General features: G+C 42.1%; 1 protein-coding gene across 1 annotated transcript in view; it reads right to left on the bottom strand.

Annotated features, from left to right (window-relative positions):
* Window positions 1-16,955, bottom strand: part of LOC134510710 (uncharacterized) — a 164,041-nt gene extending 147,086 nt beyond the window's left edge. Inside the window, exon 1 of the mRNA XM_063323962.1 lies at window positions 16,918-16,955. The gene's annotated coding sequence lies outside the window, so the exon portion shown is untranslated. The remainder of the gene's footprint in view (window positions 1-16,917) is intronic.
* Between the last annotated feature and the right edge of the window lie 955 nt (window positions 16,956-17,910).

The raw sequence follows: 17,910 nt of genomic DNA, 5'->3' as shown, positions 1-17,910 counted from the left end.
TAGCCATATAAGAAAACACACAATAATTTTACAAGTTATGTATCACATCAGCAAAAGCGCCTTGATTTTATACCAGCTACTTTTGTCTCTATGTGGGAAAAAAATTATTCATTCAAAATAGCTAGACGGGTTGTCCCTGTGCTCATGGAAATCAATGGCAAAACTCAATCTGACTCCAGTCACAGGACCTGAACTGTAATGAATAGCAAGCTTCTTCCTTTGCCAGCTTTTCCCTTATGCATTTATACAAACACACATTCAGATTGTTTTGCAGGGCCTGAAAACTAAACAAGACTTTGAACAATTAAAAATACCCCTCCAGAGTCCCTCAGAAGCTTTAATTGACCTTCTGGGTCAGAAGATGCCCTGTACAAAGTACATGTTTGGCCCCAGTTGAGGAAACTCACTCTTCCTGAGGGCACCAGGCAAAGAAGTGCTTAATTCTAAGTACATGCTTAAGTTCCATTGAAATCAATACAATGGACAGTGGACGGGGCCACAAATTCTCCACGGAAAAAGGCTGCATTGTCACTTTGGTTGCTCAGTAATGAATGAAGGTCTGAGCTTTTGCCCAGGTCTTGCTGACGCTGAGAGTCTGCTGACCTTTGCCATCACTCTTCGATTTCGGTGCCCTCCTCGGAGTGCCAAGGCCACTGCAGAGATGCCGGGGGCTGCAAGTCCAGCCACTCCCGCTCTTCCTGCAGCCAGCCCTGCCTAAACAGCCCCTGTGCCGTAGCCCACAGCTGTTGCAGAAACTATGCCGAAACTCCTCCCTTCCATAGCACTCTGCGATATTGAAAATAAAGCCACACCAAGATCACACAGGTAGGCTAAGGTCATATATCTAGTCATCATATGCCTCTGAAACAACCCCAGAGTCCCAATTTCAAAATCCAGGATGGGTTTCCAGGCCAAGGCAGTATCTGCATCATTTTTCCAGCTGCTCTAATCTAATTACACATCCACTGAACACAACAGGTAAATAATTTTGAGTCCGATGGCATGGCACATTCCTCGTTATGGCTCAAACAGGAGCAGCAAAAACCAAGAAACTGAATAAACCAAAGACAATAAAAGCTTGAGACAGCTCCCCTCCTTTTCAAGGTAGAAACACAGGAAGCTGCCAGCAGAAAGAACTGATAAAGACATAAATTCAACGTTTCCCTCCATGGCCAACATCTGCTCATTGAAGAGGAGCCAAAGATGCAGCAATAAGGACTTTCAAAGCCACAATAGTCCCAGGAATCCAAACATCAATGGGAAGAGTTGGAGTCTCATCTTAAAGAATATGATTGAGCAAATTAGGAAAACAAAGGCAAAGATATATAAACAATGAGTTCAGAGGAAACATTAATAACATTAGTGCCTTAAAAGTTATTTTATTAGAGTTCAGGAACTTCCCTTTATTTGGGTTTTCTGGGGAATTTGTTTGTTTGTTTGGGTGGGGGATGACTTTGGTGGGTTTTTTAAATGAAGGTGTTAGACGCTGCTTTTCCTTTTTTCTTTTAACACCAATCAGGCAACACATTCAACACTGTTGACTGTGGCCTTATTTAACCTCATCAGTCTATTTTCTGTATCTGGATAACAGCTGAATCATTAGCATTAAACCAGCTTGCAGTCCTGAAAGAGTATAACAAAAACAAAGTACGTGATTTTTCCATCAATCAAAAAACAACATAAAACTTATTTCAGATCCCACCAGATATTTTCTTTTATACCTAGTTGGTGTAATGTTTTGTATGATTTAGGGGTGGTTTTTAGTTATTTTTAAGTACATTTCTATTAAAATGACAAAGCAAAACAACCTCTTAGAAGTTATTAAATTGGATTCTTCCACTTTCTCTTTTTTTCTTCTTCCATTTTTCCCCCAGTTGTGCTGGTTTTCTCCATAAGACTAGCAACTAGGGAAGCTACATCAAATATGCAAGATATGCACGTAGCTTTCTGTAATGAAAATAATTGGTTTTTAATACAAAGATGGAGGAATTAAATACAGGGAGGTGCAACAAAAGTAACGCCACAGCTGTATCCATGGGATCCTGTTGCCAGTTGCAGACCTGTGAGAGATCAAAACCTTCCCACTGGAGCAGGCTGCGGTACCTCTTTCTCACACCAGTTGACACTTTATGCTGTATCAGCTACTGGAAACCACTTGGTTTGCACAAAGGGCCTCTATACGATGAGATTCTTGTGAATGTGGCCATAAAATATCCCGTTCTTGCCATGCTGGCACGCAGAAGAAAACTGCTGTTTGTAGCCATGCTCCCAGCATCTCCTTGAAGTGCTCCCAAGCGCACAGGCACGTTATCACGGGCCAAGGAGAGCAATGCTGGGCACAGCTAAGGCGCTGGTGATTGCTGGCAGAGAAATAGCAGGTTCATAGCAGGAGTAGCAAAGCAACAGTTTGTCATCACGGTGGTTGCCTTCACTCCTTTCTCACCTTCACCTGGTACACAATTTATCACATGCTAAGAAGAAGTGCTGTGGGATCTCTGTGCTACAATATTGGCAGAAACCACTGAGTAAATGATAACCCTAACAACCTACTTGTAATTCCCTTTGGACTCTCTCATAAATACCAGCTAGCCAGCATTGGTCTTTAAGAAGTATTTCTTCAGGGGAAAATTGCACCTCTGGTGAAGAGAATCCATCAGTCACTTAAATTCAGCAGGACTGACCTTTGAAGCCACAAGCACTGTGCTTATCCTTCTTTAATCACCAATTTTGGGAGCAGGTCCTTCAAAGTAAACTCAGATCCTTTCTATCCTTTCTCTTTTTTTTTTTTTAATTTAAAAAGTAAGGTGTTTACTGCAAATATGCTTTTATAAAGATCATTAACACACTTAAAATTAAGCTCACATTCAATTACTTTGCTTGATAGGCTGTAATGTTCCTAGTCTTTTTCTATGTGCTTGAAAAAGTAGATAGATAAATTATTTTTCTATTGATAAGCCTCAGTAGGCAGCTAAGCATCACTCAGCCACTCGCTAACCCCCTCCACCCAGTGGAATTGGGGAGAGGATCAGAAGGGTGAAAGTGCAAAAACTCATGGGTTGAGATAAAGACATAATTTTCTTAGGGCAGCTCCACAATTTTGGGTTTTATGATAATGGGATGACCTACACGGCACCAGGCCTCACCAGGCATTAGATGGGGTTCACCTTTCTGAAAGGGGGAAGAGGGTCTTTGCTCACAAGCTAGCAGGGCTCATCAACAGATCTTTAAACTAGACTTGAAGGGGGAGGAGACAACATCAGGCTTGCCCGGGACAAGCTGTGAGATGACACACCAAGGTTAGAGGGGCAGGATGCTAACAAGGGCCTGTAGCTCTGAGACATGCTGACTACACTGCAGCACACTTGGAATTCTTACAGAGATGAGCCAGGGGCTCCTGAGGTAAAACATCCCTGTGTTATCAACACTTTTATCACAAATCCAAAACATAAACCCACACAAGCTATTATGAAGAAATTTAACTCTATCTCGGCTAAAGCCAGTACACTACATCATGCCAGCAATTCCTGTGGAAGTGGCAAGTAACAAATTTTAGTTCCTCTGCCATCATTCCAATATTCCCATTTCCCACCAAATGGAAAGCACCATACACAAACATGTATCAAGCTGCTTCAGAGCCTCACTTACAGACGGTCATCTCCCAGTGAAGTCACGGTGAGAGTGCTGAAATTTTTAGTGGCCGTCACCTGACAGTTGATACTGGGGGAAGGGCAAAGCCAGCCCCATCCCAAACAACAGTCTTTCCAGGATGGGATGACAACCTCCCAGTTTTGCTTGCCGGGCTTTTCTTTGGCACAGCTGCCCACCACAAAACCTAGAAACAGCTCAGATCAAGACGGTAGCAGGCAGCAGGACTGGGGCACTGAGCACAGTAAGGAAATCACACTCTTTATGGTCATGGTCAAGCATATATCTCTTTTTCCTCCAGTTTTCCACTTGTAAAAGAGGCACAATAATACTCCGCATTACCTCCGTGACTCTACCAGCCATGGTGGGTTTCTGCTGACCTCTCTGGATGCAAAGTCATGGTAGCAGGCAGCTCAGCACTGCCACTGTCCTTACTCCTCCCTTCCCATCCACGTTGCAGTCCTTATCCAGCAAAAAAGGGTTCTTTTTGTTACAAAGGGCTCTTCTGACTTGTAATTCTTCAATAACATGGCCTCCAAAATATGTCAGTTAAAAGTACTGAGCTGTATGTGAAATCCTAAAAAATATATATGCTTTAGGGACAAAACCAGTGAATGATTTTGCTTGTGCAAAAACAATATGGTAAAATCTAAGGGGACACCACGTGCAAAGGTAAACAAAAATCTAGACAGGCAGAAAACATTTATCAACAGTAAACACGTGAGCAAATAATATATATTTTGACTACACACAATTTTAACAACAACAGCCCCAACTTCTTTTGAAAAGTCAGAGTTTTCTCCCTAATTTATTTTCAGAGAATAAGTAGTTCATTATGTGACTGTCTGCATTAGCCATAGATTTTAGCGCTGCTTCATGAACTTCTACTATTCATTCTCCAGTTTGCACTTCTACTACAAAGGAAAGTCAAACAATCAGAAATTACTTTTATACTTTCCGTAGCTTAGGAAATACGCCTATAATTATTGAAGCATCATTTTCCAGGAAATTTTCCTTCCAACTAGCACACATGATTTGCACTAGGAAAAAGTCAGTTTTGCTGTTTATCAGTTACAGATTAAAATTTCAAATACGTCTATAAAAAGGCAATGTTAAAGGTTATTTTGATTTACATCTTCTCTCTGAATTAAGCAAGAACATGCTGGAAAATACAAGAAAATGCATCTTGTAAAAGTAACATCTTTTACACATATACCACTTCAGATATCAATACTGTTTCTAATAGATCAGTAGACTTTTCTTTCAGTCAAAGAGACAGAAATTATATCGTATGAGCGATCCCAGAAGGAATACCTCTAGTGGTTCAAAACGTATTTCACTTGCCTCTGGCATGAGTTTCGGGATTAGTGTCATATATGTGTCAACATAAAACAACATAGGCTATTTGTTTATACATTCGCATTACTCCTCCTTATGTTGTTCTGTGTGCCAGCTGACATTGACTATACATGTATATCAATATATTCAGCCGAGTGAGTGCACTCTTCTGTCAGGTACTTGTTAACAAGACATAACCACTGAGTACAAATGAAGGGAAACTGAGGTAATGGTGTCTATAACTGAAAAAGTGACACAAAGCAGACAGGGACTCAACAGCGCTGTTTTCATACTACTCATTAGAAATGGCATTATGTAAAGATGTATTTTGACTAATAAGCAAACAGAGCTGCAGCTTTGTTTTTAAGATCCAGTTAGCTGATAAAACCCAGACACACACAACCTGAAGTTTGTAGGGGTTTGCATTAGTTTTCAACCAACAATAGCAGGAAAATTATGCCCGGCATGTTTTAAATTTGGTATCCTTGATCAGCAAGGCTAGGTGAGAAGTTTCTTTGCTCCAGCCAGAAAATTCAGCAATTGGAATTGTGACTCTGGGATTCGAATTCTTGAACCAGATATCCCTTTGAAATAAATGCTAGCAATGTTTCATTTATTACATGTAAGAAACAGCCACCTCGAGACCTTGAGCAGGCAAAGAATAGTCAAACATGACTTCAGCCAAATTCCTGCATTTTGGGATAGGCGGCATGTCTTATAGGGCCAAAGCTGGTTTCTAACCAATGAAGTAGCTATAAAAATGAGACACCCTCCATATCATCTAACCAAGTAAAACAGTCAGCAGCAATTCAATTCCATGACATGTTCTCCTTGGTGATGAAGCAGCTTAATAAGTTTCTGCTCTCTGTCCCCTTCCTCTCTTCAGCCATTCATTCCCGTCCCTGGGCCGCAGCTCGCTGCAGTTTCATTGGGCTGATATTACTGTAGATCTAAGCCAGGTTGAAAATACCTGTCCGCAAAACACTTTCCTTTTTTTGTGATTTACCTTGAACCACTTCACTGGTCCTGCACATGGCTATACTACCACAACCAGGGCACAAGGAAGTCCAGCAAGGAAAAAGATCCTTAAGCAAGCTTTCCCATCAAAGAAAAGATATCTTGAAACTAGATCCTATAACAACATTAGAGTTTACTCTGCTAGCCTTTTCAACTAAGGGTCTGAAAATGTTTATGTTCCTCCACCATCGGAACAAAGCAGAAAATTACACTGACTGGCAATGTGAAAACTAGAACAGAATCCACTAAGGCTTCCCTACTGCAGTAGGTATTGCTAATTTAAAAAAAAAAAAAACAAAGAAAGAAAATTAAAAAAGAAGGTCTTCACGGAGGTAGTAGGCAGCATTGACTTGAGGATATAGAACCAGGGAGATGACACACTACCACCCCAAGCAATCCTGCCCACCTGTCTCCAGAGAGGTTGCCTACTCATACTCACAGCGCATCCTCTTCTCACTTGTCCATTGCCTTGGGAAGGGTGGGGCAGCCTGGCTCCCCCTTCTTCTCACCCACTTGGGTACCACCTGCTGCCCCAAGGCTGGTTGTTCAGTTTAGGATTGGGGCAGTCTGAAAGTAAAAAGGCAGGAAATTTGCCGTTCTGTAAAGGCTAAGCAAAAGGCCTACAGATCAGTGAAGCCTTTTGAAGTTTGAATGGCATATCGGCATTTTGATAGCCTCTTTCAAAAGAGACAGTTTCACTTGAGAAGCAAGTAAACTGAGCCAGAAGCAGCTGATTTCCCAGCATCACTTGTTTTGTTTGAGAATAAGTTAGTTTTGGGTTTCTTGGCTTTTGCTAGCTTGGGGCCACACCCATAGTTCAATCTAAAATTAGCTTTTAATACTACATTTTTCACTACTACAGAAGAAGGGTTTGAACAGTTTACAACAGTTCATCACAGTTGAACAGCATATTACGTAATAAATGGAAGAGAATAACTGAAGCCTAGTCTGCTTTGTATTTATAGGTCTCAACTCTGAAAAACACTTATGCACGCGCTTCTCTATATTTGCATGAATTTCTTCATTGAGTACAGCAGACTAATGTATAAACCCACTCCCAACTGAGAACCATTTGTAGTAAGGGAGCGTGTGCAAACTTCTGTAGAACTAAAAAGGCATGATTACACCTCATTTTTTCTGATCCCTCATCCTTCCCTCCCTCCCTCCCTCAAATACCAGATTGAGGATTTAAGGAGCTCATTCTAACATCATTTTCATCAGTTTAAGATTGGTATAATTTCACTGACCTGAGAGAACTATTTCTCATTTGGTGAAGGCGAATGAAAGCAGTTTCAGATACTTACTGCTGATCAGTCACACTCTACAAACTAAAAACATTAAAGTGGACATAAGACAGCCCAAATACTGAGCTCTTTTTCACCTGAAATTTCAACACGGTTCTTTCCTACTCTAAAAAACAGAGGGTTTCGTCATGCAAACATTAAAGCAGACTTAATACAAACTTAAATAAGGTGATGCTATAACACGAGATCATAAATGCTTTCTTATTACCATAATTCATTTGTGTTCATTTATTGACGAGGTGGTTAGCTATTTAACTGAATCCAAAAATTATAATTGAGAGATTAAAAATTCTTACCAGTGGCTGTTTGCTACTGCTCTTGCTTATCAAGTTTAACATACGCTGGCCTGGTTTACTACATGCCCGCACAACAGAAGTCGCAGGTTGGTCCCCGTTAGTTACAATTACTCGGTGGAGCGGTAGTAACTTCCAACTACTGATTAGCAGCAACTTTTCAGATCAGACTGATTTTTCCATTGCAGGGCGTCCCACTGCAGCCCATACGTGGTGGTGTGAGGAAGTCAAATAAGGCCTGGAGTCCACTGGAATCAATGAGAAGACTACCATTGGTTTTGAAAAATTTTAGAGCATGCCATCAACACTACACAAGCCTTGTACAAAGTGTAGAGACAACTAGAAACCACAGGAAATCCAGAGAAACCAGTAGAAACTCACACAGGGGCATGTCTCAGGTTGGACAGGCAATTGACAAGCATCACTTCTACTGCATGTTTAATTTAGGTGATGTTTTCTTGTGGGTTTTTCTCAGAATAGCTGAAAATGTTAAAACACAATCACCTCCATTTTACTTCCTTCTATGTAAAGTCAATTAATCTCCTAAACTGCTAACACAAAACTAAACAAGAATTTGTATAAGGTCCCGTTAAACTCTTGTAGATTGAATCTCTCCCTGACATTTCAGAAACTTGTTGAAAGGGTAAACGCGGGCCTGATCCACATGTGAGCAAGGGGGTGGGTCTGTACAGTGCCACTGTGCCTCGTCACATCAGGACTTGGGAGAAACCTTCAGCAGATCTTCAGTTCCACCTGACTTACCTCCATGTTTTTCTCTCTGTACCTGAGCCCTCACAGAAAGAAGATAGTAGTAAAATGCAAAATACACTGCTTACAATGCCCCTTTTCCAGGCCCTGGCTCGCTGATGTGCTCTTTCTAGCTAAGATTTAGCATATGTTGCAAGTGGAAACTGTATTGCAAGTGGCTGTTTGTCTCAAACTGGATGGATTAATTCTTCTCCATTTTTCACTTCACTCATGAAGCACAAGGGAGTGACATTTCGGTTTGAAGTTACTGATATGCCCATAGGTTAAGTTTAAGCCTTTCATTAGTTACTTTTAACACTTCACGCTTCCCTGAAGGTGATCTTTAAGGTGAAAAAGAAAGGGGTCTGCCCTGTTCTTCTTTCTTAAGATCCATAAAGGATGCCTAAAAAATTTCCCATTTGGGATTAGGGTTTTTTTTTCCTCCTTTGGGGGTGGGTTGTTTTTTTTTTATATCTGAATTAAGAATGTCAAATCTTGTCTTTCAAGAGTTTTTGAAGATGCTTCCAGAGCACTGGAGAGCTGGATTAAGGAATATCTTCATCTGTTGAAAAAGTGAAGCTGATGGATCTTTCACATGTTTTCTTGCAACTGATTGTTGGGCATTTGAGTTAATTAAGACCAAAGAAAGCAAAACGAGACATGACCCATCACAGGAGATTATGCTGCAGTGAGCTCTGTTTGGGCAAACCACTCCTCAAGCAAAATCCAGCAGGACTCTGTGAGATCCCAAAAGTCCTCTGCAATGGCATAACTGTAGGACTATGGGCTGACACTAACTGGGAGCCTGTCCTCTAACTGCCTCGTCATACACAGTTCCTTCAGCCACTTACTTGCACCAGATGAACAGATCTTGGATGTTCAGCTTATGTGCATAAGAAGGAAGACTAGGCATTATAAAGCTTGCCATTAACTTTGAGAGTTTTTTATTTCACTTGTACTAAACCATGCCAATACATCCCAGATGGCAATAGTATCATGTGATTACTGGCCCTCAGTAGCACGCTATAAACTTCCTCGTACTTTATTCCTGCCCTAAATACATTGTTTAAGGCCAAACAACCAGATTTATCTATGGTATTAGGCTAGAGATTCTGAAGTCCATACTTTTGGATGAAAGGAAAGTATGCCAAGTCCTTAAGGTGGTGGTTTTATGATGCTAACAATGACGCTTCGCTATATTGACTCCTTTTTTCCATCAGCCATTTACAACAACACACAGAAAAACAACAGGACAGATCAGAACCAAGAGTCCTCTTGATCATCCCATCTGCAAAAACAATCGGCATAATATTTTTCAAGCAAGTTGTTTTGTCATCTTACGAGAGTTATAACCACTTTGTAGTCTTTAATATTGAGTTCAAAGATGTGTTCACCTTAACAAAAAGATGGATCCAGATGCACTACACCACGTATCCCACAACAAAGCATAGGGAGACATTCAGTGTGTTAAAAGCACTAAGTTTTATTTTTCCCTCCCCTCTTCCCCCTCCTGCCAAAGGAGAAAAATCACAGGAAGGAGGGAGGTTTCAGGACCAAGACATTCTATTTGGACCTAAAAAACTTAGATTCAGCATTTGGTTTCACTTTAGGTTTATTGTGTAATCTTGGACAAGTCTCCAGGCTAAACTGCAAAGATCGGTGGACAGCATGGGCATACAAGCTGGAAAAGGCTGGGTCGAGCTGGCCAGACCGGGCGACCTGTTTCAAACTCTTGGAGTCTGCCCGGGCTGAATCAGACACTAGATTTTGGAATAGCCACTGGGAAAGCATCCTTGCAACCCAAGCCCATTCCTGGAGGGGAAGCTGCTTTGGCAGTGCAGGAAAGGACACAGCGCTCTGCCCCGGCACAATCAGGCTGGCACAGGAGCTGAACTGACCCATCCACAGCCATCACTGCTCCTGGGCACAGCTACTGGGGCCATGGGCATTTTTAGAAATTAAATTTGGAGTGAGAAGAGAAATAACCCAAGAGTTTCAGCAAGATGCAACTCTTGCTTCAGTTTCAACCAAGAGCGAGCCTGTCTGGCATTCTTCAAAAAGAAATCTCAACCTATATGCTGACATCTGGGCGCAAGCTGACCAGGAACACACAATCCCCCTTCTCCTGAAAACATGCAAGGTAATTGCATGAGTCTCAACGTGAAGTTTACACTTCATACCCTATTCGTCAACTAAGAAACAGCTTCCTTTGGCACACAGACAACAGGAACAGGCTGGTTTCATATCAGGGTGTCAAAGAATTTGCTTCAGCTTGGACCAAGAATGTTCAGCCTTGACGCTGACAAGATGCCTCGAGAGCAGCTTCCTTCACACCATCTGCAAATGGTGCTACTGAATATACTGAATACTTTCCAGCTCTCAGCCCAGGGGCACAGTTTGTATCTTAACATGCCGGAGTGAGGAAAATCTAGTGCAGCGTCCTAAGCCAACAGCACTACAGGTGCAGAAAGTTAGTAAACACTAGCAGCTGCTTTATATAGCACAAGGATACTTGAAAGGGGCAGTGGAGGAAATTGAGAACTCGGGTGTGGGTGTGAAACAGGTTGCCATGATCACGGACACAGAAGGCGGCGGCCACGTGAAACCCAATCAGATAGGGCTTTGTATCAGCAGTAAATTTGCCTGTTCTTACATGAAGCAGTTGTAGATGACGGCAGAAAACCAGTGGATGTTAACCGGGATCTTCTGCCAGGTCTTCAGCCTCCATAAGCTGTTACCTGCACTTTTTAGTACAGCTACATCATCCTATACTGACAGGGGATAAGTCTCTGGTTTGTGGGGGGAACCTTTTGACTTTTTTTCAAAAGCAATTTCTCCCAGAAATTGTTACCCAAGGAGAGAGTGTACTTCAAACCCCAAACATTGCGAACTACTGGTAGTGATAGTCCCAGGTTCGAACCTGCCGGCAAACGTCACGTGCCATATTGAGCCAAACCTCTGTTTGCATTTGCAGATAACGTGGCATTAAATGCATTGTTCCTACTTGTTCCTGTTCCCATGTAACTGTATTTTAACTCAGAGACTAACAACACAGCATGATGTGTGCTTACACAGTTGTATTTAAATATTTTTTATATATATAAAAGTTAAATAAAACCAAAGTAAAAATGACTGATAAAGATCTTCCTCTTTTCCTTTGTATTGCTGCCATTAATACTGTAGGTTGCTTCTTAAATACTAGCCAAACAATTCAGGCTCATTTGGGAACTAGTCAAACTTGTGCTCCTGGCTTTCCAGTAAAAACTGTCACAAGTTACAAGACTTAAATCTTCTCAGCTCCTCCTGCCACCTTTTGTCCATCATTATCCCAGATTAATACCTGTGCCTGCTTTGTTCTGTGCCGGCCTTTGCTGACGGTTATGCAGAGAAGTATTTCGCTGTACCGCATGTTGAGAAATGCATGCCAGCAACCATCCTTCTCATTTAAATTACCGTAGAGGAGTCACATCACGCCGTTTTCTCTGGATCATTTGTGCAATGTCAGGTAAAGCAGGATGTGACTCAGCCATGACTCGGTCCAGAAGTAGGAGTCTGTGAAATCTTCTGGTTTCAGTTCACATCGGGAATTCTTGGGACTGGAGGTCAAAGGAAAGTGAACCAAGAGAAATTTCATGATCAATGCTCTAAACCTTGGTCTTCTACCATGCCTCCATATATCCCTTCCTCAGAAGGCATTAAGCCCCCAGTCCTCTTAAGGGGGAAAAGAGGATAGGGAAACTGATTTTTCCTCTGCTTCTGCTCCCAGCTCCAAAGGATAAATCTCTCTTTCCTCCAGTTCCAGGCTGTTTAGCATTAGGAAGCAATTGATCTGCCAGCAGTACCTAGAGCAACTCTTCCCAGACAGGAGATCAAGCCTTCGGTTTCCCTTCTGGTGAGGGTGGCTTAGAAATCACCTTCTTCTCATGAACTACGGCCTTAGCTTCCACCTTTGCTTTGAGACAAACTGTCATTATACTTTGCCTCAGGAAACTCTAGATCGCCTGTGCTCTGAAAGATGGCTTGAGATCTTACACTTTCAAAAAAAAAACAAACAAAAAAAAAAAAAAACGAAGAAACCACAGAGAACCTTGCTTAGAGTTCCTAATCTCAGAGATATGCACACATACACACTCAAGTCCTGACCAGAAGTCAGCATCTCTAATATGTCTGAAAGCAGCTTAATATAAAATCATAAGATACATATGTTCACATACCTTTAGATTGGAAAGTTACTTTTTCCTAATAGTTGAATGAATTCACTGCCTCTTCTACACAGTGTGGTGAAGGGGAATTAATTTCATAGCACTAAGTTTCATAGAATTAAACTGATTCTAGCATGACTTGCATATGGATGGCATGCCAGATATGACCACATTTTAATCCTCTGCTATTCACGGAAATGAAAAGCATAAATTCCACTAATCCAAACTAATCTTTGAATGGAATACTTGGCATTAAGAGACAATATTTTTATCCAAAATAAGCAAGGTGATCCATTTCTATTCCATACATTGTTTTAGCTCAGCAGGTTCCTCCCAGTAGTTTTCCTTAAACTGACATGACTCACAGATGTCTCTGCAAATACAGTTCTTCCATACAGACCTACATGCACAGGTGGACCCCTGAGAAATTATAACACATGCAAAGAGGGGATGGAACGATCAGAGAGGAGGGAAATACTTGAAAAGTTGGAAGAAGATAATAGCCTTTTAGGACAGTTCCCACAGTTTTGGCAGGCAAATGTGTCTGATGTGAGCACTTCAGTCATGCATAGATAGATGACATGTTTGTGTGTGGGCAGAGGATGAAATTGGGTGTGGACTGCGTGCCTCTGCAATGGGTACAGTGATAGGTCTAACTCAGCACCAGCAGCACTGAGTCATCCGTTCAGAGCTTAGAGCTCCTCATCATTCCCCTTATGACATGGAAAAATCCTGGCTGGATTGCCTGCAAATTTATCCTCGCTGACTGGGGCCCAATCTGTGAGAAAGGTCAACAGCACAACAGGGTTTCCATGCACTCAGAAACCCTCCCCGAAGTCCACTGGTTCAGGCAAAAAGGGATTGTATACCCTTCACTACAACACTGAGCGCTCAGAACAGTTATTTTGTCTCATTCATCCTCTCATAGAATGAATGTAGCTGAAAATAAATAGGCTTTGTAAGTATCTTAAGGGTCACTTGAAAGATTGAACTGAGAGGCAATTGGAAAACCCAAGCGGCTAACCTAGTGTACAGAAGTATGTAGAAAGAAAGCAGTATCTAACTTTGGGTAATGATGGCTACGATCAACAAAGATGCTTACAGTGAGTACACAGCTCTACAGTCTGAAATCACGGCCAGCATCAGTTTCATATTGTCTTTTGCCTATCTTCTCAACACAAATTGGTAGATTATTTACATGCCAACAATCACCGTGGCATGATTCCAGACAGGTACTCCCTTACCCTCAAAACAAAAACACAACTGTGGCCAATCTTAACAGCCTGAGCCAAAGAAAACCTCAGGAAATCTTATGAAGAAGTGAAAATATCACAGAATAACACTGTAAGGAAGATAGCTGAAGTTGCATTACTTCTTGTACCATCTGGTAGACTATGGCATAAACCTGGTACAAATAAATATCCCTGCTGTAGCAAGGAAGAAATAAAAATGTTGTTGCTGCATAATTTCCAGGTGCAGGTCTTGACCACTTCACACAGGCAGTCAAGTGTGAGGCATTATAGAAGAGGAATTATATATAGCAGAGGAATTATATTACCCCCACCACTAATAAAAAACAGGGGGAAAAAAAGGTGGTACTTGATAGAATAGGTGTTGCTTCCCATTCACCCCACAGCAGATAAAGTGTATATGTTCTGTAGCAAAAGCAGATTGTAGGGAGTGAGCCACCAGAGAGCGGCTAAGGAGCCCCTCAAGTGGACGAGCAACTGATTGAACATGCCAAGAGCAGGACTCTAGGCTGGACATCAAGCCCAGCTTTCCGTCCACTCTTCCTGCTTCTGCTGTCCCTCTGAAGCAGCTTCTGCATCAGTAAAATCTTTCAGATCAGATCCCCAAGATAATGTTGGTATCCAACTCCTCTCTTGACATCTGGCTTTGTAATAATCTCAATTGGTACTCAAGTTCTCAGAGAATGGTTTGTCTGTTGAAAAAAGCATCAAGCAAACATGCCAAATATTGGATAATCCAGAGCTGCACATCAACAAGATCTGTGTTTGCTTGTCTTGTACTTCAAGAAGCAGATGTCATTCAACAAAATGGAGGGGGACGAATCAAAAGTTAAGAAGAAATACTTTCAGGGAGAAGGTACAGTTGAAAACCACTTGCCAAAGGATGTTATGAAAACAAACAATTTAACGGGACTCCAAAAAGCATAGGATAATTGCATGGCTAGGAGTGTTCTCACGTGTCACATTAATTAAAACATTTTTTAGAATCCTTCGAGAAATATGGAAACAAAGTTTCTATAAGAGCTCGGAGGGAACAACAGATGATGTCCTTCCTGACTAATGCAGGATTGCCTTCTCTTTTCTCTGAAATAGCTGGAGACCACCACCACAGGAGACAGGGAACTGAACTGGATGAACTCTGAATCTAACGTAATCGCAGTTTCTGTTCTCCCTAAAAAGCGTGACCAAATGATTAATGAAGAGAGTGTGCCATAACTGAGACATAGGCTGATCCCAGAAAGTGAGTCAAGCCTGAAAGTTCACCAGCACAGATTTTCATATCAATACCAAAGATCAATTTGGTCAGAAGCTTCCTGAAACAGAAGTCAAGGTGAATGACTAAAATCTGGGTAGACGAGATCCTGCAGCAGTCATCAGATAAAATCAGTTAAAAATGCAGTTTATTATGGAAGTCAGCCAGCTAGCTGCATGTCCCAACAATGGTACCCCAAAAAATGCAAGCCCCAGCTGCATGTAAATGGAGAATTCAGTTCTTCACATACACCCTCGTTGCCTCTTTTATTAGCATCAAGCATACGCGTATTATCACGGTTTGTAGAGGTCTGACAACGGCAGCCCAAGCAGTGTTATCTCAGGGTTTCCTTGTGCCCCCCCAGGCACTCTCTGTGTCCTCTGCTGTCTTTACACAGCAGTGGGACCATAAGCTTACTGCAAAGGGAGCTGCCTTTTGTTCTGTGTTTGCAGAAAACGTGCAAGTGACGACAGCAGTAGGAATAATAAATACAAATGGTATTACGCACACACAAAAACATCCCTGCGGAAAATTCAGCCATAGGGTGAATACCAAAATTTTACTTGTCACTTAGTTATTTATAAAATCAAAGAGACCCAGAAATAGCAAAAAACACATACCCTTGCCAAAACACCCTCCCAGAGTGGACAGCCCCAGGGGCTGAGATCTGAGCTCTGCTCCAAACAGCAGTGGTACCTCCCTGGCGGGGAATTCCCAAAACAGGAAAGATACCCCAGAGCTAACGCAAAGCCAATAGATTTGGCTCACATGCCAGACTTCCTCCAGCTGTCAAGGCAAGAAGTGTGTCATGGTTAAAAAACCTGCTGTGCTCTGGCTACTCCCCACTGGAGCTGCAGCAGGCTCGGCAGGGCAAGGGGAGCTTGAGGGCTCTGCTGAGCATCCCTGGCCCAAGATCAGAAACGCACATCCAGCCCCGTCCACTCCGGTGGCATCCAGCACTGCATGGCATCGCAGACAAGGTCTTTTATCAGTCTCTATAATCCTTCTACCACCCTTTCTGCAGTAATGCTTATATGGCATTACTTGTTAGTAGTTCATCTGTTGCTTTGCTAGATGGACTCCTCCCTTGCCACCACTCCTCTCCCCTCAGAGTCATACCCGTGAAGTTATCATTTGCTTTCAAGGTACGAGAAACATCCTTTTGGGGTCAGCGTCTTGCTGGGGATTATAAATGTGCAAACTGAAGCTTTAAACAAGTCTATGCACCACTGAGGTTGTATCTGCAAGCGATGGAGTAAGCCATCAGGAGAGGCGGTTTTATCTGCTGATATAAGAGTGGGCAGAGAGATAACTTGGAAGCTGTTCTGGACCAGTATAAACCCAGGCTTTAAAAGTCCCGTGTGGTTAAGCAATGACTCATGGCTGATCCCTATCTGGCGCCTGTCACCACTCACACACTCACCATTGCTTTACATCCGTATCATTGCTAAAGCACAGCAGAAGACCATGAAAAAGGGCAGAAGTCAACAACGTTAATTTACAACGCACCACAGCTTGCTCAGCTTCTGTGCAAAACAGATAAAATCTTGAGATAGTGAATTCTTTAAGACTTTTTAAAATAAAATTCAAACAGAAATCAAGTATTGTTTTACACCATCTGTAAAAGAAAAATTAATTAGAGGAGCACAAGCAGAACACTAGCAAGGTCTTTTAAAAACCTCCATTGGGTTCTTTTGCATCTAAGTATTCAAAACAGTTCATGTAAATATGCATGCCTATAGGTATATTTATATAGATTTATCTATACATGTGTATAAATATACAGCAGAGCATCCCAGTCCTGTGGCATCCTTTCAAACATAGCATCATTTTAAAATCCTTTATGAGAGTTGTTAGACCCAGCCTTACCTTCCTAATTCCCAGCTTCTCTTCACCTTTTGAAACCGAATCCTCGTTGCTGTCTCTATGGTGACAGTGACGTCCAGGTCCCCCCCGATGAGATGGCTGCTGGCACGCGTGTCAGGTGCCAGAGCAAATCTATCGGCACCAGAAATGTCTCCAGTCTCTGGTTCCTCCTTGGGACATGATGCTTTTCTCCAGAACCACGTCTGACAAACTACCTGGTAAAGAAAACAGTGTTAAACCACCATTCCATGCATAGAAGAGGGGGAAACTGGGTATAAATATGGGGTCTAAAAGCTCTTTCATTTTTCCTTTCAATAATAATTACTGCTACTTAAGAAATAAATGGGATAGCACTACTATTAAAGAGTGTATTGGGATAGCCTATGCAGAATGAACTAATTACAGGTAATTTTTCCCAGAGGGTTTGACAGTGAGAAGATATTTGCATCATGAAGTAGAATTAGCTGATAAACACCATGATGAAAACCTCCTACAATGTCCATCCACCTGGCACAAGGAACCAGCAGTGACAGAAGGATGTTTCCTGGCTCCTGGTTAGTGGAGAGAGGAGCAAGAGGGGAGATTTTTATCGAGCGCTAAGTGAGGAGCAGCGGGTGGGACCTGCAAAGGTGTGCCGAAAGGCAGCCAGGGGATGTGGCTCCAGTGACTTTCTTTCCTTAGGAAAGACACAGTGAGTCACTGGGGTTACAAAATGGCAGGTATTATATATAGTCCTGGTTATATTTCATAATGTATGTACCTAGCTGTTGTATAATGCTGAAGCACACCTCCACTGTAACGTGTCTTCTGGTAGTAGCTTATAGGCACAGCAAAGGATGTTCAGTCCCCGCCGGTGCTTTCCCTCCGGGTTCCCAGATGGGGGGGAGATGTGCCAGGGAAACAGCTTTGACTTTCTGCCACAGTCCACTGCCAGCACCTGCTGATATGGCACACCCTGTAGATGCTCTAGATCATCTTTATATTTCACTGACCTTT

Source organism: Chroicocephalus ridibundus, chromosome 2, assembly GCF_963924245.1.
Source record: "Chroicocephalus ridibundus chromosome 2, bChrRid1.1, whole genome shotgun sequence".
In the NCBI taxonomy this organism is placed as follows: domain Eukaryota; kingdom Metazoa; phylum Chordata; class Aves; order Charadriiformes; family Laridae; genus Chroicocephalus; species Chroicocephalus ridibundus.
The sequence above is the reverse complement of the archived record's forward strand: the minus strand, read 5'-3'. Positions and strand labels throughout refer to the sequence as shown.